The sequence below is a fragment of the Lithobates pipiens genome, unplaced genomic scaffold (assembly GCF_037356315.1).
Source record: "Lithobates pipiens isolate NorthernLeopardFrog02 unplaced genomic scaffold, aLitPip1_a1.2 Scaffold_16, whole genome shotgun sequence".
Lineage (NCBI taxonomy): Eukaryota > Metazoa > Chordata > Amphibia > Anura > Ranidae > Lithobates > Lithobates pipiens.
Genome location: NW_027507748.1, coordinates 267,830,342 through 267,855,241, shown reverse-complemented (window position 1 = coordinate 267,855,241; position 24,900 = coordinate 267,830,342).

Below are 24,900 nucleotides of genomic sequence, written 5' to 3'. Positions count from 1 at the left end.
TGTTTAAAACCATAAAACATCCACATCCACAACTCAGGAACTTACAAAGTTCAACTTTGATAAATTTAAGTCAATGTGTGACATTAGTATGTCAAAACTGTGTTGATTTTGCCTTCATCAGATTGGATGATCTCATCCCTGCAAAAGCCACATTTTGAAGATGCACACAAAATGGGAGTGAAAATGTGGATTTCCCTCCTGATTCCATGCCTAATGTCAACATGTGCTAGCTCACATCATGGAGGATCAATGGACGTGTTTCCGGGGTACAACCCCTTCCTCTCATCTACTTTAGTTGCGAGGAAGGGGTTGCACCCACAAAACGTGTACATTGATATCCCATGATGGGAGATAGCACATGTTGACACACTGTGTGCATCTTCAAAAATTGGCTTTCAAATTAGTTTAAAACTTTAGTAAAAATAAAAAATACAATGACAAACTGTTCAATTTTTGGGTCTTTTAGATCCTGCCTAAAACATCAATGATGTTCTTTTTTTTTTTGTACATCATTGGCCTTCTCTAAATCCAGATTGCACACCATTATCTCCCCGATGAGGATCTGTGCACGTGCACTGTTGAAATTAGTTTCTTCTTCCAAAACATCCACATCACCCAAAAATAAAAAAACACACCATGTATTATAAATATGAAGGAATACATCTATTACCTGAAGCTGTGGTCTCAGACACTGGCCTGTTAACTATTGGTAACTATTTCACCCACTTCATGAACCTCTCCTCCCTCCACATCTTCTTCAGGGTGTGTGGGGATTTCCCCTTCTTCTGGAGTAGTGGGGTTTCTGGTCTCCTCAGAGTCTTTTCTCCCCTATGTGAATAATAAAAAAGGTATACTTAGCACACAGATATTTGAGGCAAGAAATAGAAATATGAAACATTGCTTAGAAGTGTCGTACAATTGTCGGTTTTGGCAGAGATCCAAGCTAAAGACATGATTCTTTACCTTTCTTAAAGCTGGAATACTTACTTTAAACAAACAAAAAACAAAGATTATTCAGCATATCACGAGAAATAATAAGAAATCCGTTTGTCAGAACTGTGTGTGAATATCAGCAGCAAAGCAACTTCATTATTCTAGCATTCTAAAGAAGAAGAGATTGCGCTGCATTGAAAGATTTAAAAATTTGCAGCATGCCATTATGAACGCTAGTTTTACAAGACTGAGCGCTTCCATCTTGTACTTGATTGTGAGCATGCGTGGAATTTTGTGCGTCGGACTTGTGTACACACGCTCGGAATTTCCAACAACAATGTTAGTTGTCGAAAAATTTGAGAACCTGCTCTCAAACATTTGTTGGCGGAAATTCCGAAAGTGTGCTATTGGGTAGTGGCTGCAATAGATTAGGGACTTTGTACAAGTCAGCATTTAAGATTTACCCCAGGGATGGAAGTGCCATTAGTGGTAAAGTGATTAGGCCCCGAAGGCTCCATGTAAAACACTATTTTTAATCTGGGCTACCAATTTTACTATTATTGATAATATTATTTTCATGCTGAGTTGAGCTTTAGGCATTAATTTGTTCGTTGATGATTCAAGATCAGATCTAGTTCTCCTTTGAATTTATAAAGAATACAATTATTTGTAGTAATTACACATCTTTATTTTATTAATATTCTAGCAAATTTGGTTTGAATCATGCTGCCTTTTCATCATACACACTTTGTTAAAAAAACGTACCCTTTGGGCCCATTTACTTCTGGCAATTTGGAATTGTGGGCGAAATAGGCTCAATTTTGCCCATGATTCCAAATCATGTGACAATTGCTGCAAAATATGCAACGTGCATTTGGGTGCTATTGGTTTTAAATGGTCCCCCAAAACAAGATGCTGTTTTTCCATGATTGTCATGCAACAGCAATTGCATAAATTATATTGCCAAAAAGGAGCAGGAGCTTTTTTCGGGTGACAAATGCACAATTGCACATAGGGCAGCCCATTGAAGTGAATGGGCTTTCCTGTGTGACATGCAGAATTGTTGAAAATCACGTGAAAATGTGAGAATGGGAATACGAGTTCCCACTACCCAAAGTTATATTGCAGTTTGTCCCTAGCTGTTATTTTGTTGGACTGTTATTACCTAAGATCAGTTCTTATTAAAAATTATATTATTAATATATAATATAATTAATATTAATATTCTTATTTTATACTTGGAAAGTAATTATTTATTTGGAAATTTCCCATGGCACCAACCATTATTGCTTGCTTGCCCCCCCTTTTCCTGGCCTTCCGGACTGCATGCTCTGTTAAGGGTCTGGTATGGATTTTGGGGGGGGGAGGCACACAATATTTTTTTTAAATATTGGCATGGGGTTCCTCTTAAAATGCATACTAGACCCAAAGGAATTTTTAATTGCCGGCATTCTCTTGTTCATATTTCAGCTGTCAGTGGGGAAGCCTGCTGACAGCTGATAAGTCATTGGTTGTTAAGGAAGCTTCCCGGCCCGCTACTTAACAACCATCTATGATTCATGCCAAATTCAAATTGGTCGATAATTTTTCAACCAGTCTAAATTCAAATCATTCCAAAAAATTGGAATTTGTTAGAAAACGAATATACGACATAAAATTAAACAAATTTCAATGAAACACGTTATTATTTCATTTGGAGATTCGGATACATCCGAATCTCCATAATAACCAAAGATTTGTCCGAATTTATATTGAAAGTTTTTAACTGCTTCCCGATCAGTGCACAGCGATATACATCGGCAAAATGGCACTGGTGGGCAAAAGTATGTACAGGTATGTCCCCTTTAAGAAGCGCATGCCCGCCGTGTTCTCTGTAAGCTTGACCGCGGGTCCCACAGACTCGATGTCACGGAGAGGTAGAACGGGGAGATGCTTTTGTAAACATAACATTTCCCCATTCTGCCTAGTGACAGGACAGAGTTCACTGCTCTCTGTCATCGAGATTAGTGATCGCTGTCATTTGTGTTGTAGCCCCTCCCTCACAGTTAGAATCACTCCCTAGGACACACTTAACCCCTTCATCACCCCTAGTGGTTAACCCCTTCACTACCAGTGTCATTTACATAGTAATCAATGCATTTTTATACCACTGATAGCTGTAGAAATAACAATGGTCTCAAAATAGTGTAAACAATTTCCAATTTGTCTGCTATAATAACAGTCCCGATAAAAATTGCAGATTGCCGCCATTACTAATAAAAAATAAATTATAATAAAAATGCCATAAAACTATTGCTTATTTTCACTCCCCTCCCCCCACCCTTACTCCCCCCTCTCAAACTTGCAAACCCTCCCCTCCTTCTCCCCCCTCCACCCAAACACTGACCCCTCCCGATAACCTCATCTCTCTATTCCTAGCCAATCACAATCGCACACCCTGAAAATGGCTATGGGCAGAATCCCCATATTCACGGATACGCTCAAATGACCTCCCAATAGTCATGTAACGCACAACCCCCATGCCACTAATACACCCCACTACATAAAATCAGACATACAAGAAAACGTCAGTGTTCGCTTCCAACGATACCCATAGAACCAGGAAAACCCCTGACAGTAGGTCCCACAGGGAAAAAACTGTTCTAATCTCACCAAGGATAAGTGGGCTAACCAAGCTACCCAGATCACACTGAAGCGTTCACAAACAGACCTCCCCAGGAAAGAGTGTGCGCATAGCTCCTTATACTGTTCTTCTTGAGAGTTCCTTTCCTATGTTTCAACTCCTTGACTTAGAATGTAACCGTGGCACTGAATATTTTGAGTTTGTACGATTGTGGCTTGAACTGTCTGTACATGCTATTATGTATCTTTACTATATACCAAAATGTGAGAAAAAAAAAACGATTCTTTATTTTGTAGAAATTTTTGTGCAAACCAATCAATATACGCTTATTGTGATTTTTTATCAAAAATATGTAGAAGAATACATATCGGCCTAAACTGAGTGAGTAAAAAAAATGTTTTATATATTTTTGGGGGATATTTATTATAACAAAAAGTAAAAAATAATGTGTTTTTTTTTTCAAAATTGACGCTTTTTTTGTTTATAGCACAAAAAATAAAAAACGCATACTACCAAAAGGAAGCTCTATTTTTGGGAAAAAACGGACGTCAATTGTTTGGACACAATGTCACACGACTGCGCAATTGTCAGTTAAAGTGACACAGTGCTGAATCGCAAAAAGTGCTCTGGTCAGGAAGGGGGTAAATCCTTCCGGTGCTGAAGTTGCTAAGGTAATAGGGGATAGAAGACTTGACCTGTGTAATATTTACAACATATGCCCCTTCTTAACAAGCAACACTTCCAAGCTACTATTTTGCTCACTTGCTGTCTCTTGCCTCGACAACTGAATATCTCTCCTCATTGGCCTACCTCTACAAATGCTATCCCCCTTTAGTCTATCATGAGTGCTGCTGCTGGACTCATCCACCTCACCAACTGCTCAGTGTCTGCCACCCCTCTCTGCCAATCCCTCCACTGGCTTCCAATTGCACAATGAATACAATTCTAAATATCAACAATTCAAAGCCATACTCAATTCTGCCCCCAGCTACATCCCTCAAATCATCTACATAATCTCAAAATATCAACCAAACCATCCACTTTGTTCCAACTAAAACCACCAGCTCTTTAGCTTCCTTGTCACCTTCATCCATGCTTGACTCCAGGACTTCTCCAGAGCTTCTCCTATCCTTTGGAATGTCTTACCTCAATCTGTACTGCTATCTGAACTCTGAAAACTTGCATCACTTCCCATTCCCTTTAGATTGTAAACTGTCATGAGAAGGATCCCCCTAACCATTATTTCTTAAATTGTATTTTAACTTTACTGTCTCCCTTTATTCTGTAAAGCACTATATAAATCCTGTATAATATAGTATTGTTTTAGTTTTTATATAATTCTTCTAGGGTTATGCTATTTTTTAACAAGCTTGATATCAATCTTGATATCAAGCTTGATATGTGTAGATATGTATATATACTATATATACTATACTATATAAATCCTGTATAATAATACTTTCACTTCTAAGCAGCTTCATGTGCATTTTTCTGAGACAGATATTCTAATTGTTGTTGGCTACCTTTTTTTTGTAAAAACAGTGTATTTTAATATAATATGTATTTTTCTACATATTTTTGGTAAAAAAATGCAATAAGTGTATATTTGGTTTGCGCAAAAGTTATTGCATCTAAAAAATAGGGGATAGATTTATGGCATTTTTATTAATATTTTATTTTATTAGTAATGGCGGCGAACTGTGATTTTTATCATGACTGCAAAATCCTGGTCAAGGGGCAATATAAGGTCATATGTATTGTTTTACCTTACTGAAAAGCTTTAGAATGCAGGATGACTGAGCCCACTATTCCCCTTTAAAAGGTGATATCACTGTCCAAACAACGTTAATTGGTCATTTACTCACATACTAGCCTGTATCTACCACAACCCAAACTAGAATAAGTTATTCTCACACCAAAGCTGGCAACCATGCAAGCTTCTGATCTGGTCATCTTCATGCTGCATGTGCAGGAGACTCCATGGAAACAGCATCTTTAGTTAAGTATTCTTGTTATATTTTCTTTATCTTTATATCTATCTGTCATTACTTTTAATAAATGTTATACTTTTAAGTATTTGTGTGATCTCTCTTTACACAGCCCCAAAAACACGACAAAACACTTGGTCCCCAAAGTAGGATGTTTGCTTTTTGTAAAAATTAGATACAAATATGAGGCAGAATTGTGCTAGACTGTTTGTGCTGGGTTTAATGTTGTGTTCTTGTATTTAAGCCATAGTACATTCAGAAAGTGTAGAAAATGTATATATAAAGAAAAATGAGAACTGGCACCAATAAAATTACTCTGAAATATTCAAATGCAGCACCAAAAATGAATAATAACTAATAAGACATGAAAAATAATGATTAAGGGCACAAGTAGAACATACTTGTTTAATCCAATATTAACCGCTTCGCGCCCGCCCTATAGCCGAAAGCCGGCTACAGAGCGGACACCATCTGCCGGGAGGCCGTCCCTGGACGTCCTCCTGTTTACTTCCGCAATGCGCGCTCCTGGGAGCGCGCATCGGGGAAGTTCTGTGCTGGCCATGTCCCTCGGACACAGCCAGTCACAGATCGCTGTAAACGGCCAATCACAGTTTACAGCGCGATCGGCCTATCCAATGAGAGATGATCTCATATGTAAACATATGAGATCATGTCTCAGCGCCGCTCTCCCTTCTCACACAGACAGCATGTGAAAAGGGAGAGATGAACGGCTGCAGCGGCCGTAAGTGAAGAAAAAAAGTAAAAAAAAGTGCCATCCGCCCCAGTGCCATCCGCCCCAGTACCATCCACCCCAGTGCCATCCATCCCAGTGCCATCCTCGCCCAGTGCCATCCTCCCCAGTGCTACCTGCCCCCAGTGCCACCTGTTAGTGCTATCTGTCCCCAGTGCCACCTGTTGTCAGTGCCATTTGTCCCCAGTGCCACGTATAAGTGCCATCTGTCATCAGTGCCACGTGTCATCAGTGCCACATAGTGCCATCTGTCATCAGTACCACGTATCAGTGCAATTTGTCATCAGTGCCACATGTCAGTGTCACGTGCCATCTGTTGTCAGTGTCACATGTCATCAATGCCACTTATCAGTGCCATCTGTCATCAGTGTCACATGTCATCGGTGCCACGTATTAATGCCATCTGTCATCGGTGCCACGTATTAGTGGCACGTATTAGTGCCATCTGTCATCAGTGCCACGTATAAGTGCCATCTGTCATCAGTGCCACGTATAAGTGCCATCTGTCATCAGTGCCACATATTACTGCCATCTGTCATCAGTGCCACGTGTCATCATTGCCACGTATCAGTGCCATCTGTCATCAGTGTCACGTGTCATTGTCCTGGTGCTCCAGGGCCTTCAAAAGTGTAATAGGTAGTCAACAAGTTAGATGTGGAATTTATGCTCCTAGAACACCTGATGGCGCTCCCTGCATGTTGGGCCTCTCTATGTGGCCAGGCTGTGAAAGTCCCACACATGTGGTATTGTAATACTCAGGAGTAGCAGAATTTTTTGGGGGGTGTCATTTGTGGTATACACATGCCATGTGAGAAAAATAACCTATTGCAATGACAATTTTGTGGAAAAAAATAAAAAAAATTAAAAATCTTAGTTTTGCAAAGAATTGTGGGAAAAAAATGACAACATCAAAAAGCTCATCATGCATCTTACTAAATAACTTGGAATGTCTACTTTCCAAAAAGGGGTCATTTGGGGGGTATTTCTACGTTCCTGACTTGTTCGGGTCGCAAGAAATGAGATAGGCCACCAGTACATTAGATGCAATCAATTTTGTGTGATTCGCACCACAGCTTGTAGACTCTCTAACTTTCACAAAGACCAAATAATATCCACTAATTTTGGGTTATTTTTACCAAAGATATGTAGCAGTATAAATTGTGGCCAAAATGTATGATGAAAAATTTATAATTTGCATAATTTTGGCACAGAAACAAAGAAATATGCGTTTTTTTTCAAAAATTTCGGTCTTTTTTCATTTATAGCGCAAAAAATAAAAACCCCAGAGGTGATCAAATACCACCAAAAGAAAGCTCTATTTGTGGGAAAAAAAGGACAAAAAATTAATTTGGGTACAGTGTTGCATGACTGAGTAATTGTCATTCAAAGTGTGAGAGCACTGAAAGCTGAAAATTGGTCTGGGCAGGAAGGGTGTTTAAGTGCCCAGTAAGCAAGTGATTAAAGCACCTAAGTGTCAACAGTCCAAACTAAAAACAAAAAATATATGTATATCGTGTAAAACAATGTAATTTAATAATTTGGGTCTTCTATATAAGCTCCAACACCGTGCTCCCTAAATAGAGTTTAGCGGACACCTGGATGTTCGGGTTCGGCCGAACTTCAGAAAAAACGTTCGGGTTCGGGACCAAACTTGACCTGAACTTGACCCCGAACCCGAACCCCATTGAAGTCAATGGGGACCCGAATTTTTGAGGACTAAAATGGCTCTAAAAAAGTAATGGAAAGGGCTAGAGGGCTGCAAATGGCAATACAATGTTGTTAAGAGCATGGCAAGTACTCTGCAAACAAATGTGGATATGGAAATAACTTAAAATAACATAAAAAAAATATATATGCTGGAGGCCCCCTTCTCAGAAGCAGAGGTACAGGAAGTGATTAAGAACCTCAGAAACTCAACGGCACGATGCCACACATATGGTGGGAATGCCCCAGAATACGCCCTTTCTGGAAAAAAATATTCAGTTTAATGGATAAGCTAGTGGGAAAATAAAATAATTTAAAATAAAAAAATAAAAAATTATAATCTTGACCTAGGAGGACGAGGTCCATATGGAGTAGGAGGATGAGGTGGCGGTGGATTTGGCGGTGTAGGTGGAAGCGGCGGTAGAGGAGGACAAGGTAGCCAACACTGGTTAAAAAATACAACAATGGCTGGGTAAGGCCGGTGATGTGTCAAATTCTGTCCCCCAACGGATAGTGTCTGCCCTGTACTGCGTTTGCTCAGTATGTAGGACAAGGGTATTTAGAAAATCTCTGAAGACGAACGGCGCTGCGCGGTGAGTCCAGGTTCAGGTCACACCATCTGAGGTTCAAGCCGAGTGAAGCGAGGCCATGCCCAAAGCGTGGCGAGCTAAGTGTGGCGAGCGAAGTGAGCCTGTGTGGGGCCCTGTTACTATGTACTACTGTATGTCCACTTGAATGGTGGGGCTTGAACCTGCACTCACGGGGCAGGTGCCGTTCATCTTCCGAGATTTTCAGAATCTCCTTGTACTCGGGCCGGAACACTATCCGATGGCCAGACAGTTTTTGTCAGAACACCGGTATACATGTCTATTCTGCACATGGTACGGACAAGTCCTGTAGGATCCCTGCCTGGTTCATTTTAATGAACGTGAGCTTGTCCACGTTGGCTCTGGACAAGCGGCTGCGCTTGTCTGTGATAACACCCCCTGCCGGGCTAAATACACATTCAGATAATACACTGGCTGCAGGGCAGGCCAGCACCTCCAAGGCATAAAGGGCAAGCTCAGGCCATGTGCCCAATTTGGAAACTCAGAAGTTGAAGGGGGAAGACCCGTCATTCAGTACGTGCAAGCGTGTGCACACATACTGCTCCACCATGTTGGTGAAATGCTGCCTCCTGCTAAAACGTTCCATCTCAGCTGGTGGTGCTGGTTCTTGTGGTATGCTGACAAAGCTTTTCCACATTTTTGCCATGCTAACCCTGCCTTCTGAGGTGCTGGCGGTGCCCCGACTGCGTTGGCAACCTCTTCCTCCTGCTCTGCCTTCGCCTTGTGCTTCCACCGTACCCCCGCTGTCAGGTGGGAGTGCCACCAGCAGCGCGTCTACCAGCGTGCGCTTGTACTCACGCATTTTACGATCATGCTCCAGTGAGGGAATTAAGGATGGTATGTTGTCCTTGTAACGGGGATCCAGCAGGGTGGCCACCCAAGTAATCAGCACCAGTTAGAATGTGGGCAATTTGGTGGTCGTTGCGGAGACACTGCAGCATGTAATCGCTCATGTGTGCCAGGCTGCCCAGAGGCAATGAAAAGCTGTCCTCTGTGGGAGATTTATCGTCTGTGTCCTCTGTATCCCCCCAGCCAAGCACTAGTGATGGCCATGAGCTGGTCTGGGTGCTACCCTGCTGTGAACATGGTTCCTCCTCCTCCATCTCCTCCTCCTCATCCTCGACCGCGTCATCCTCCAGAACTGTACCCTTGCTGCCGGACAATTGCATGCCTGGCGTTTGTTGGTGCAGGAACCCACCCTCATAGCCACTTGTGAATGACTGCCCTGAAAGCCTTGCAAATGATCCCTCTTCCTCCTCCTCCTCCTCCTCCTCCTCCTCCTCCTCCTCCTCCTCCTCCTCCTCCTCCTCTTCCTGTGCCACATCCTCTTCCATCATCGCCCGAAGCGTAGGCATAGAACTGGGATAGCAACGCTGAGAATGGCATCATCGGCACTGGCCATGTTGGTGGAGTACTGAAAACAGCGCAACAAGCCACACAGGTTTCGCATGGAGGCCCAGTTATTGGTGGTGAAGTGGTGCTGTTCTGAAGAGCGACTCACGCATCCGTGCTGCAGTTGAAACTCCATTGCTTGCAGTCTGGTCAGCATGTGCAAGGTGGAGTTCCACCTTGTGGGCACATCACATATGAGGCGGTGAGCAGGAAGGCCGAAGTTACGCTGCAGCGCTGAGAGGCGAGCAGCAGCAGGGTGAGAACGCCGAAAGTGCGCACAGACGGCCCGCACTTTCTGCAGCAGCTCTGGCATATGGGGGTAATTTTTAAGGAACCTCTGGACCACCAAGTTCAGCACATGTGCCAGGCAAGGGATGTGCGTCAAACCGGATAGGCCCAGAGCTGCTATGAGATTTCGCCCATTATCGCACACCACCAGGCCGGGCTTGAGGCTCACTGCCACCAACCACTCATCGGTCTGTTGTTCCATGTCCCTCCACAACTCCTGCACGGTGTGGGGTTTTTCCCCCAAACAGGAAAGTTTTAAAACTGCCTCCTGTCATTTACCCCTGGCTGTGCTGAAGTTGGTGGTGAAGGTGTTACGCTGACTGGATGAGGAGGCGGTAGAGGATGAGGAAGCGGAGTAGGAGGAGTTAGCAACAGGAGGCAAACTGAAGCGCCCTGCAATCCTCGGTGGTGGAAGGACATGCGCCAAACTGCTATCCGCCTCAGGCCCAGCCGCAACTACATTTACACAGATGGCGTTGTGCAGTGCACACCTGATTCTGTCCCCCACTTGGTTGTGCAGGGAAGGGATGGCTCCCCTGGAAAAGTGGTGGCGGCTGGGCACAACGTACTGTGGGACAGCCAATGCCATCAGGCTTTTAAAACTCTGCGTCTCCACCAGACGGAATGACAGCATTTCAAAGGTGAGGAATTTTGAAATGCTGGCATTCGGGGCCAGGGATCGCAAATGGCTAGGGGGGTACTTCCTCTTCCGCTCCAGTGTTTGGGAGATAGAGAGCTGAACGCTTCCATGGGACATTGTGGAGATGGTTGGTGACCCAGGTGGTAGTGTTGCTGGCAGATCCTCTGTTTGCGGGTTGGCAGGTGCCACTGTCACTACAGAGGTGGATGAAGAGGCCGAGACTGCAGCAGAAGAGGAAGAAGGAGGAGACCTTTCTTGGTTTTTGAGGTGTCTACTTCACTGCAGCTCGTGCTTTGCACTTGGATGCCTGGTCATGCAGGTTGTGCTCAGGTTGAGAACGTTTATGCCTCGCTTCAGGCTCTGATTGCACAGCGTGCAAACCACTCGTGTCTTGTCATCAGCACATTGTCTGAAGAACTGCCACGCTAGGGAACGACTTGGACCTGGCTTTGGTCTGCTTGGTCCCTTGCAGTGTTGGGCAGTAGCAGGCGTACTGTCTAGGGGACAGACGCTCCGCTTTTGCACCCTGCTCCCTCTTCTGATGTGCTGGTGGCCCTGTGCGACCACCGCCCCTTCCTCCGAACTACACTGTTCACCTGCATGACATTGATTCCATGTGGGGTCCAGGACCTCATTGTCCTCCACATCATCTTCCACCCAGTCTTCACCCCTGCCCTCCTTGTCGGTCTGCACAATTGCGAAAGCAGCAGCAGTTGGCACCTGTGTTTTGTCATCATCCTAGACATACTGCGATGGTCCTCCCATGTACTCATCTTCAAACATAAATGGTTGGGCATCAGTGCACTCAATCTCTTCCACTTCTGGGGCAGGGCTAGGTGGATGGCCCTGGGAAACCCTGCTAACAGAGTCATCAAAAAGCAGAAGAGACTGCTGCATGATTTGGGGCTCAGACTGCTTGGCTGATATGCAAGGGGGTGATGTGAAAGACTGTTGGACATCGGCTGCAGGTGCCAACTCTGATATTTCATCAGGAAACTGGATGGGAGACAATGTCAAGGAACCGGAGGCACTGTCAGCAACCCAATCTACTATCACATGTACTTGCCCTGGCCTCAACATTCGTACAGCCGCATTAGGCCCGACCAAATACCATTGCAGGCGCTGTCGTCTACTCGCACCTGAGGAAGGTGTTTCACTTGTGCGTGTAGCTGGCACAGATTGACCACGTCCTCTCCCTGCAACAGGAGCTCCACCAGCAGCACAATGACCGGAGCCACGTCCCTTCTTTGACGTTCTCCTCATATTTTCAAAATTTAGGATCTTACCCTAAATGGGTGTTTTTCCAATAGCAGGATACACCCAGAGTATGTAAATGTGTATCCTAGAGCTGCAGAAATGGCGAAAAATGCTATTCAAAAAAATTTTTTTTGCCCTAAAAAATTTTTTTTGAATAGCACAATAGTTGAAAAATATATAAATTGTGTAACATGCACCTCCACATATGCAGAAAACACTGCAAAGATTATTTTTTTTTGCACTAAATGGTGTTTAGTGACACATGCTGCACTGACCAATCACAGCCAAGCCATTAGTAGGCATGGCTGTGATGGCTTCTAAGGGCACACCAGTTAAACGAATGTTGATTGGCTGCTGCACGGCTTTTTAAAATGTGCCATTACGTTGCCGAACACCGGACCCGAACCCGAACATACAATTAATTGTTCGTGTTCGGGACCCAAAAAGCCAAACGTTCGGTACGGACCCAAACTTTACAGTTCGGGTTCGCTCAACACTATTCCTAAAGTGCAACGTGCTTCAACTCTTGACAAAAAAAGTGCTTCACCTGAAGTGACATATAATTGCACTCACCAGATATCTTTGGCCACGAAGTGACCACCAGGCATGTAACATGAAATGAATCCTTCCTTTCCTTTCCTTGGCTATATTCCGTCAGCCCTCACATAGACATTTCTTACTGCTTTCAAGAATTAGCCCAGGCTTCACTCCAATCATTAATGGTATGAGATAGTAAAATCTTCAATCAAAATTAACTCTTGAATACGTATCCACAGCTCCCTTCCACTCAATCTGCAAAGTTTGACTCCACCATGAATGAGCCACAGAGGGGCATAGATAGTGTAATACAGTCTTTTAGACATGTGCGTCATCAATAAATTTGTTTTGTTTCGTTCCGTTCCATTTCGTATTAGCCGTTAATTCATATTTCAACATTTCTGTCCGAAATTCAATATGGATTCGTACGAAATATGAATTTTCCTTAGGTTTGTTAACTTTTATAAGAATTACGAACGTTCGTTATGATGAATTTATCATTATGAGGAGCTCGCACCATCCCTGTGCCGTGCTGACTTGGGTTTTTAACTTGATCACAACGAATAATCGTAATTAACAAAAATTCTTATTTTGTCCCATTCTGAATCTCCCATCGACTACCAGTACCAGTCTCCCCCTCCCATATTAAAAAAAGGTAATTTTCCCAACTCTCACTCAGCAGCAGAAGAAAACCTCTGATTGGTGAACAAAACATCAGTCATGTTTCCATTGCAACGGAATTTGGATCCTAAAATTGTAAATGAAATTTCGTATTTCGTACAAAATTCTGAAGCATAGCAATTCGTATTTCAGATCCTCTCGAATTTACAGAAATTTGTATGCATTTTTGATTTGTACGAAACTAATCGCACATGTCTACAGTCTTTAATTTCCTAAAAGCCCATACAAATCGTGTGTAAAGTACAGTAGGTTGCAGAGCAGCTTTAAGAGGAGGCAGGGGCCAGTCGGTCACTGGTGAGCGATACGAGAAGCGCGGCGTGCGTGTCAGCTGTCTCAATGGAGGAAGAGAGCTCCTGTACCCAGCTTGTCAAGCCTCACTTTCAAAGCATGTCACGCTCAAGCACACGTCATCAGGAAAATGGACCCACGACATGATACCGAAGCCTAAGTAGTGTCAGAATGCATAACATTGGTCAATTGCGATCGTGGAGGAAATAAACTATTATCTTACATAGAATAAATATCTAGTTAGAAAACGTCTCTTCTTTCCCTCCAAGCCACACTTTATATAACTTTATGCAAATTAAATCTTGTTTGGTACCAGGAACACACACATTATGCAGCATGCTCTCAATTTTTCGGTCGGGAAAAGTTCCTGTGGCAATTCCAACATGCAAAATTCCTACGCATGCTCGGAAACAATTTGACGCATGCTTGGAAGCAGTGAACTTCGTTTCTTGGCTCGTCGTAGTGTTGTACGTCACCGCGTTCTTGACGGTCGTAATTTCAGTGAACTTTTGCGTGACCGTGTGTATGCAAGGCAAACTTGAACAGAATCCCGTCGGAAAAGCCGTCATATGTTTTTCCAACTAGAAATCCGATTGTGTGTACGCGGCATGAGGTGCTTTACAGGCACTATAGTGCTAAAAATTCTACTCTTTTTACCTTCAAAGAGTCATCAAAACATGTATTTAAACAATTACACTTCTTGCAAGCAATGTAAGCACTTATAAACAAATATTAGTAAAGGGGAAACCTCATATACCTTATCTAGTTTTGCACTGTACCCTCGACTGGCCCATTTCTTTCATTTCCATTGCATAGCCAAAATACCTTTTTGTCCTATATGCATAACAACAATAAAATGTTCCTTAATTTCTTTAGTCTTCTTAACATCTTAAGTGATGACCTACCCACATTTGCAGATTATATAAACATACATACAAAAGTACTTACCACTCTCACGATATTTGGATATAATCTGAAGAAATGACACTTTGCTACAATATAAAGCAGTGAGTGTACAGCTTGTGTAACAGTGTAATTTTTCTGTCCCCTCAAAATAACTCAACACACAGCCATTAATGTCTAAGCCCCTGTACACACGGTTGGAGATTTCCACAACCAAATCCGTCGGATTTTGCCCGTCAGATTTTGTCCGTCGGATCTTGTCCGAAACTGTTGCATACACACGGTCGGACAAAGTTGTCGAAAAATCCGATCTTTCAGAACGTGATGACGTAATTTCGTTACGATGGGACTACATTCAGGCTAGTAGCCAATAGCTTGGATGTAGGAATTTGATCTGAGCATACGTGGCACTTGGTCCGATCAAAATTCTCTACACATGATCGGAGTATGTCCGATCGGCCCAGTTGGTCGGGAAATATTTCCAACATGTTGGAAAATTGGGTCCGACGGATATTCAGATGGAATCAGTCCGATGCATACCACACACAGTCGGATTATCTGATGACACGGTCCGATAAGACACATTCCGATGGATTCTCTGACCGTGTGTACAAGGGCTAAACCACTGGTAACAAAAGTGAGTACACCCCTAAGTGTAAATGTCCAAATTGAGCCCAATTAGCCATTTTCCCTTCTGGTGTCATGTGACCTGTTAGTGTTACAAGGTCTCAGGTATGAATGGGGAGCAGGTGTGTTAAATTTGGTGTTATCGCTCTCATACTGGTCACTGGAAGTTCAACATGGCACCTCGTGGCAAAGAACTCTCTGAGGATCTAAAAATAGAATTGTTGCTCTACATAATGATGGTCCAGGCTATAAAAAGATTGCCAAGACCCTGAAACTGAGCTGCAGCACGGTGGCCAAGACCATATAGTGGTTTACCAGGACAGGTTTTACTCAGAACTGGCCTCGCCATGGTCGACCAAAGAGGTGGAGTGCACGTACTCAGCATCAGAGCCAGTGGTTGTCTTTGGGAAATAGACATATGAATGCTGCTAGCATTTCTACAGAGGTTGAAGGGGTGAGGGGTCAGCCTGTCTGTGCTCAGACCATACGCCGTACACTGCATCAAATTGGGTCTAGCCTAGGGTCAAGCATGTTGGGGGGAGTGGCATGGTCTGGGGTTGCATAAGTGCTGTCGACACTGGGGAGCTGGAGTTCATTAAGAGAACCATAAATGCCCACATCTACTGTGACATACTGAAGCAGAGCCTGATTCCCTCCCTTCGGAGCCTGGGCTGGAGTACAGTATTCCAACATGATAACTGCCCCAAACATACCTCCAAAACAACCACTGCCTTGCTAGAGAAGCTGAGGGTAAAGGTAATGGACTGGCCAAACATGTCTCCAGAACTAAACCCTATTGAGCATCTGTTGGGCATCCTCAAATGGAAGGCGGAAGAGCGCAAGGTCTAACATCCATCAGCTCTGTGATGTCATCATGGAGGACTAAACAGGAGTCCAGTCCAGTGACAACCTGTGAAACTCTGGTGAACTCCATGTCCAAGAGGGTTAAGGCAGTGCTGTAAAATAATGGTGGCCACACAAAATACTGACACTTTGGGTCCAATTTGGACATTTTCACTTAGGGGTGTATTCACTTTTGTTGGCAGCGGTTTAGACATTAATGGCTGTGTGTTGAGTTATTTTGAGGGGACAGCAAATTTACACTGTTATACAAGCTGTACGCTCACTACTTTACATTGTAGCAAAGTGTAACTTCTTTAGTGTTACATGAAAAGATATAATAAAATATTTACAAAAATCTGAGGGGCATACTCACTTTTGTGAAATACTGTAAATAATGTTCACACAACATGCTTATACACTGTTTTGATTTATTATCCCCCCACAGGGGTTTAAGTAAGAATGAATGATAGGGGTTACTGATCAAATTCCACCAATAAGGTTACATGTTCAAATTACATCAACCAATAGCCATGTCACAATATCACTATGTCACTTATGCCGCGTACACACGATCGGACTATCTGGTGGACCAGAGTCCGCCAGACAATCCGCCCGTGTGTGGGCTCCGGCTGACTTTTTTCCCCAAAAGTCCGGCAGACTTAGAAAGAAGTTTTGACTCAAAAACAATCCGCTCGTCTGTGCACTAGTTCGCCAGACTTTTGAAATGAACGGACTTGCCCGCACTCGGAGGAAAGTCCATTCATTTTGAACGCGGCTCCAGGTAGACGGGACTAGCGAAGGAAGTCGATGTCGCCGCCTTCGCTGGTCCCGTCATCTGGTATGGACTTAAAGGGGAAGCCCTATGCCAAAAAAATGGCGTGGGGGTCCCCCCCAAGGTCCATATCAGACCCTTATCCAAGCACACAGCCTGGCTGGTCAGGAAAGGGGGTGGGGACGAGCGAGCGCCCCCCCCCCCCAAGCTGTACCAGGCCACATGCCCTCAACATGGGGGGTGCTGTGATGTCCCCGCCCCTTATGATGTCACAGTCTCAGCATCCTCCATGACTGTGACATCATATGGGGCGGAGACATCACCCGGTGACCCCGCCCATTGTCCCTATATAAGTGGCCGCGCAACGCGTCCCTGTCATTGCGGCCAGAGACAGCGTCAAGTCAACATCTCAAGGAAGAAGAAGAGAAGAAAAGAAGAGAAGGCGGCGGCAACAGAAGACCGGGCCACTGCTAGTAAAAGAGCTGGAAGAAGAAAGCAGAGGCCTGGCAAGAAGAACCGAAGAGGGGGACAAGACCCCCGAAGTCGGAAGAAGAGGCAGCTGCGACAGAAGACTGGGCCACCGCTAGTAAAAGAGCTAGGAGAAGAAAGCAGAGGCCCGGCAAGAATAACCGAAGAGGGGCACCCGGAAGAGGGGGACAAGACCCCCGAAGTTGAAAGAAGACCCCCAGGCGGTGGCAGCGGTGATGAAGAAGAAGAAAACCAGGCTCCTCCACTAGTAAAAGAGCTAGCAGAAGATAGCGGAGAAGTCAGACAAGTCCCCCCAAGACGGAAGAAGACCCCCGGAGCAGCGCAATAAATTATTTTAAAACCTTGTGTTGTGCTTTATTTACACTTTTTTCACCAGGTGAATGGGTAGGGGTACATTGTACCCCATACTCATTCACATAGGGTGGGGGGCCGGTATCTGAGGGCCTCCTTATTAAAGGGGGCTCGCAGATTCCGATAAGCCCCTGTCCGCAGACCCCGACAACCAATGGCCAGGGTTGCCGGGAAGAGGCCCTTGTCCTCATCAACATGGGGACAAGGTGCTTTGGGGTGGGGGGCCGCAGGGCCCCCCTTCCCCAAAGCACCCCCCCATGTTGAGGGCATGTGGCCTGGTACGGCTCAGGAGGGGGTCGCTCGCTCATCCCCAACCCCTTTCCTGACCAACCGGGCTGCGTGCTCGGATAAGGGTCTGATATGGACCTTGGGGGGACCCCCACACTTTTTTTTCAGCGTAGGGCTTCCCCTTTAAGTCCATACCAGGTGACGGGGTCGTCGAGGTGTCAATCTCGCCGCCGAAGGTGGTGACATTGACTTCCTTCACTAGTCCCATCTACCTGGAGCTGCGTTCAAAATGAATGGACTTTCTTCCGTGTGTGGGCAAGTCCATTCATTTCAAAAGTCCAGCCATAGTCTGGCAGTTTGTCCGCCGCATCTAGTCCACCAGAAAAGTCCGGTTGTGTGCGGGCAGGTCTGCTCGTTTTGAAGTCCGGCGTACCTCTGCTTCAAAGTCCAGCGGTTTGTCCGCCGGGCTAAGTCCGCCGGATAGTCCGATCGTGTGTACGCGGTATTAGACAGATATAAATGTAGACATCTCATGACACATACATCACTTTCTATGTCTAGTTTTGTTTTCAACACAAGACCCATTTTTACACAACTATACATTATCTCGTAATCAGCAAAATGATAACCTTTAAAGGAACAAGGTCGTGTATTAGATTGCAAAACACAAGGGGGCTTTTTTCATCACTCTTTCAACCGTATCACAATAAATGGCCTGGTCAGAAACAAAAATCCGTCCGGAGCTGAAGTGGTTAAAATAGTGAGGTGCTGTCTCCATTGTTGACAGTTTATGTACTTAATGTACAGTTGGAGGCATTAAATGGTTTATTTGTGAGCCGGGGGGGGGGGGGGGGAGTGATGGGGAAATTGCATATTATATATTTCCTCATTAATAATGTGGCTTGCTAATACATTTTAAGCCGCCAAATCCTGTTCAAGGAGCCATATAATGTAATTTGTGTTGTTTTACCTTACTGATGTAAAGCATGAGGAATGCAGGATGACTGAGTCCACTAGCCCTCTTAAAAGGTGATATCCCTGTCCAGATAGCTTTGATTGGTCATTTACTCACATACTAGCCTGTAACTACCACAGCCCAAACTGCAATAAGTTAGTCTTACACCAGAGCTTTCAACCATGCAAGCATCTGATCTGATCATCTCCGTGCTGCATGAGCAGAGGATTCCATGGAAACAGCATCTTTAGCTAAGTATTCTTGTTATATTTTCTTTATCTTTATCTGTGTATGTCATCACTTTTAATAAATGTTATACTTTTAAGTATTTGTGTGATCTCTCTTTGCACATATCAAACACAGCCCCAGAAACGTGACAAAACACCTCTACAGTTAGCTACTACAAAACCCTCCATGCCCCTGTACTCAGGGGCAGCAGGCACTGTGTGGGAAATGCGTATAACCTCTATGACCCCCGTTCTCCTGCCTGGTGGGGAAGACATGGAGCAAAATCAGTGTGCTGTGCTGGGATGTGCTTTTTACAAGGTAAATGTGGGGAGGATTGAAGGGGGGAGGGCTCTAAGATGAGGGGAGTGTGGGGAGATATGTGCAGATGTGAGGTCTGGAGATGGGGTACAGAGGTCATAGCTAAGGAGGAGTGCAGTAATGAGATGTGATGGGATGGGGAATGCAGCGGTCAGCAGCTGTGAAAAAGGCCTCAATGCACCCTGTGCATAGCACAATCCTGACACAAAAAGTCCAGAGAAAGTGTAACACTGTGTAGAAATATGTTCCCCCAACCACATATTAATTGAGAAGCAGTAACATGCAAAATCCAGAATATTGCTGCATGCCTTGGTATCTTTATTGAAGCATTAAAATAACATCACAGGTATGACAGGAACATAAATGGGTAACGTGTTTCATACTAAAGTCAGTGCTTATTCAATTGAGAAGAACTTTGCATAAGAGGAGAAACAGGGAGAGGGCCCCCTCCCAAGTCCAACCATTATTAAAAAAATAGGTGGAAGAGGCAGGCAGAGCCGGAAAGAAATGGAAAGAAGAGAAGAGGGGGAAAGATAAAGAAGGATAAAAGTAGAAGAAAAGCAAGAAGAAAAATACTAGAGAAAAGCCCTGCCACCACCACCAGACTACTCCCTATACAGGAGTTTGAAGATATTGAATTCAAGGGCTCCAGGCCCTTTCAAACCAGACAACAGAGTCACAAAGTGTGCTGATAAACTTATACCAGGGTTATGGTTGTAGCTGTATACCATAAACCCCAGTATTTTTCTTTTTTTTAAAGCCAGCAATGCTTTTTCATCTAAAAGCAATTCCAGAGGCTAATTAACTGCTGGATTGCTTTCACAGGTTTCGTTCCTCTGGCTTACCATAGAGGTGACTGAGTCCCGGAACATCCCCAATCATCTCTATTGCCTATGAAACAGGAAGCGATATGTATTACAAGCATACAAAGGTACAAGGAGAGATCTTTGGTCACCGATGTAATTAAAAGGCCTTTTATTGGGAGTTCATGACACTATATTTCATTACATATTTAAATTAAAGGCAGTATTCGGTTTTGCTAGCTCCTCTGTAATTAAATTCAGTGTCAAAAAATAATTTTCAAATTATATTTTCAAATACACTTTTGTCATAGTTTAAAGTTTCTAAAATCTTGTCCAAAGTCAGCCCCTGCGATCTGTACACAAAAGTAAAGTATAGTATTTGTATGTTAGACATACACTTATAGATCTAAGCCTTTACAATCTGCTTTTACGATCTGTCACTACCAATGTAAACACAGTATCTTTTTTAGAGTGGGAATTGGGAGCAAAAGGAAGGAGCAGGTTGTTTTTTACAATGCAATAATTCATTTAATTTGATTAGTAGGAGCTAGTCTGATTAATACTTATTGCCCAAGCAATGAATTATGTAGTTAGATTACCACTGTAGTACAGGATATATAAAACTGGATTAGTACAATATTTAATTTTACAAAATGTCGTACACTGCAAATTTACATAGGGTGTAATGTAAAGGCTACACACCAAACACTAACTTTAATATGTAAGCGCTAGGTGATGACAACACCTGTAATAAAATATCAAAGAGGGTGCTATCAATCAGTTATTACTGACTAAACATTGGTACTTAGAATAAAGGAGGCGCTATCAATCACATACTGATTGCTAAATAGCAGCGCTTAGAACAAATTTGACCTCTTACTCAGAGTCAGCCAACAGTAGAACCTGTGTAAATCATATATGTCCTGATTATATGATTAAATGATAGTCTTCTTATCTCCCTAGCTTTCCTAACCCTCATTCTTTTTTTTCCTCTAAATGATTTTTCCTTTTAAAAGGTATTTTCCTCTATCTCCACACATGGTCCTCTTTATATATATATATATATATATATATATAGCAGGTAAAATAAGTATTGAACATGTCACCATTTTTCTAGGTAAATATATTTCCAAAGGTGCTATTGACATGAATGTTTCACCACTTATTGGTAACATTCCATGCAATCCATACATATAAAGGAACCAAAGCAAATAGCTTCATAAATTAAGTTATGTGTAATAAAATGAAAACGACACACAGAAACAGTATTAAAGAAAGGGAGGTGCAAAAAGGCATGGAAAGCCACGATACAAGCTGAAATCTATCAGTAATTAGAAAGCAATCCTGCCCCTTGTCAGTGCAAATTAATATCAGCTGGTTCAGTCTCTGATGGCCTATAAAAAGGTGCCTCATTACCAAGGTGTCACAAAAGAAACATCTCATAATGGGTAAAAGCAAATAACTCTCTCAAGACCTTCACAACCTTATTGTTGCAAAACATACTGAATGAATGAATGAATGAAATACTTGTATAGTGCACAATGTGAACTGAATCGCCTCTAGGCATGGCATTAGTTTCAGAAGGATTTCTAATCTTCTGAATGTTCCAGTGAGCACTGTTGGGACAATAATCCAGAAGTGGAAAGAACATAATTTCACCATAAAACAGTCACAACCAGGTGCTCCTTGCAAGATTTCTGACAGAGCAGTGAAAAGAATTATCAGAAGAATTATCCAAGAGCCAAGGATCACTTGTGGAGAGCTTCAGAAAGACCTGGAATTAACAGGTACAATTGTTTCAAAGAAAACAATAAGTAATGCACTCAACTGCCATGGCCTGTATTCATGCTCACCACGCAAGACTCTATTGCTGAAGAAAAAGCATGTTGAAGCTTGATTAAAGTTTGCTGCACAACATTCAGACAAGCCTACGAAATACTGGGAGAATATAGTCTGGTCAGATTAAGACTGAATTTAGACTAAAACTGAACTCTTTGGATGCCATAATACACACCATGTTTGGAGGTCAAATGGCACTGCACATCACCATAAAAACAGGGGCGAAATCACAGGGCCCCATAGCAAAATGTTTTATGGGGCCCCCTCACCCTCAACTAGGGGCCGGTCCAGAGTCTAGTCTCGGGAGGGGGCACTGCCCCGATTGTGTCACTTGCTACCGTCGCCTGCCACCAGATGAAGATTGTCACTTGCCATGTCACCTGCCACAAATTGTGGATTGTCACTTGCCACATGTTGCAAATTGTCCACTTGCCACGTCACCTGCCACCCATTGCAGATTGTCCACTTGCCACGTCACCTGCCACAAGTTGCACATTGTCACTTGCCATGTCATCTGCCATAAGTTGCAGATTGTTACACGTGTCATGCCATGTCACCTGCCACCTGTTGCGGATTGTCAACTTACCACGTCACCTGCCAAAAGTTGCTGAGTGTCACTTGCCACAAGTTGCAAATTGTCCACTTGCCACGTCACCTGACACACATTGCAGACTGTCCATTTGCCACGTCCCCTACCACATGTTGCAGATTGTCACTTGTCATGTCACTTGCCACATGTTGCGAATTGTCCACTATCACCTGCCACCCATTGTGAATTGTCCACTTGCCTTGTCACCTGCCACAAGTTGTGGATTGTCACTTACCACACAAGTTGCAAATTGTCCACTTACCACATCACCTGCCACACATTGCGGATTGTCCACTTGCCACATCACCTGCCACATGTTGCAAATTGTCCACTATCACCTGCCACACATTGTGGATTGTCCACTTGCCACATCACCTGCCACATATTGTGGATTGTCACTTGCCACGTCACCCTCCACATGTTGAAAATTGTCCACTATCACCTGCCACACATTGTGGATTGTCCACTTGCCACGTCACCTGCCACCCATTGGGATTGTTACTTGCCACACATTACATATTGTCCACTTGCCATGTCACCTGCCACCCATTGTGGATTGTCCACGTGTCACGTCACCTGCCCCCCTTTGCGGATTGTCCGCTTGCCACGTTATCTGCCACATGTTGCGGATTGTCACTTGCCACAAGTTGCAAATTGTCCACTTGCCACATCACCTGCCACACGTTGAAAATTGTCCACTATCACCTGCCACACATTGCGGATTGTCCACTTGCCACGTCACCTGCCCCCCATTGTGGATTATCACTTGCCACATGTTGCAAATTGTCCACTTGCCACGTCACCTGCCACTTATTGCAGATTATCCACTTGCCATGTCATCTGCCACCTGTTGTGGATTTTTCACTTGCCACATCACCTGCCACAGGTTGCAGATTGTCACTTTCCTGCTGAGGTGGGGAATGGGGATTGTCACTTCCTGTGTCCCAGTCTGAGTCAGGCAGCAGAGAGATGATGTAATTGCACTGTTGCCTGCACAGTAAGATAGGGTGGAACTGCCAGGATGCAGGACGGGCTCTGGGCGGTGAGAGATGATGTAATCTCTCTGCTCCTCCACCCTCTGATTGGCCAGTGGCAGCTTCCCACCCCCCCCCCCCCTGCCGAGCCACCCAGCAGCGTCCGCTCATATAGTCAGTGTGACTGCCCGTCCACTAGGTGGCTCACCCGTCGCCTGCTCACCAGGCCCTACCTGGCTGTAGGCCCCATAGAGCTTGCGTGGGTCGATATGGAGGTGGTTTTACCACTGCCTGAAAACACAATACCAACAGTGTTTGTAGGGGGGAGATCATAGTGTGGCGCTGTTTTTCAGCTTATGGTACTGGCAAACTTCATATCATTGAAGGAAGGATGAATGGAAAAATGTATGAAGACATATTTGATAAAAATCTGCTGCCATCTACCAGGATGATGAAGATGAAACGAGGGTGGACATTTCAGCAACACAATGATCCCAAACACAAAGCCAAGGAAAATCTCAATTAGTTTTAAAGAAAGAAAATAAAGCTGCTGGAATGGCCCAGCCAATCACCTGACCTGAATCCAATAGAAAATCTATAGAAAGAACTAAAGATCAGAGTTCAGAGAAGAGGCCCACAGCACCTTCAAGATTTAAAGACTGTGTGGAAGAATGTTCAAAAATCCCACCTGAGCAATGCATGCGGCTAGTTAGTTTCTCCATACAGATAGTGTCTTGAAGCTGTCATTACCAACAAAGGATTTGGTACTAAGTATTAAATAAGTTTCAGTTAGCGTGTTCAACACTTTTTCCCTGTGTCAGTCCATTTTATTACACAGGACTTCATTTCTGAGCTTATTTATTTTGGTTTCTTTGTATGTATGGATTGCCCAGGTTGGTGACATGTACAATACTTATTTTACTATATACTGTATATAAACAGTATTTCACAAAAGGGAGTACACCCCTCCCATTTTTGTAAATATTTTATTTTATCTTTGCATGTGACAACATTGAAGAAATTACACTTTGTTACCATGTAAAGTTGTATTGGATCAGAACCAGAACCAATATCTGGTATTTTTATATCTGCCCCTGATCAAATTATTGAATATAAAGCGTGCATGCTTCAAGCAACTCAGTACTTAGTTAAGAGTCAAATTACTTTCTCTTTAATATTTCCTCTTTTCAAGACTTAAATACCACTTCATTAAGATTAATGCCGCGTACACACGATCGGAATTCCGGCCAGAAAAAGACTGATGGGAGCTTTTCATCGGAAAATGCGATCG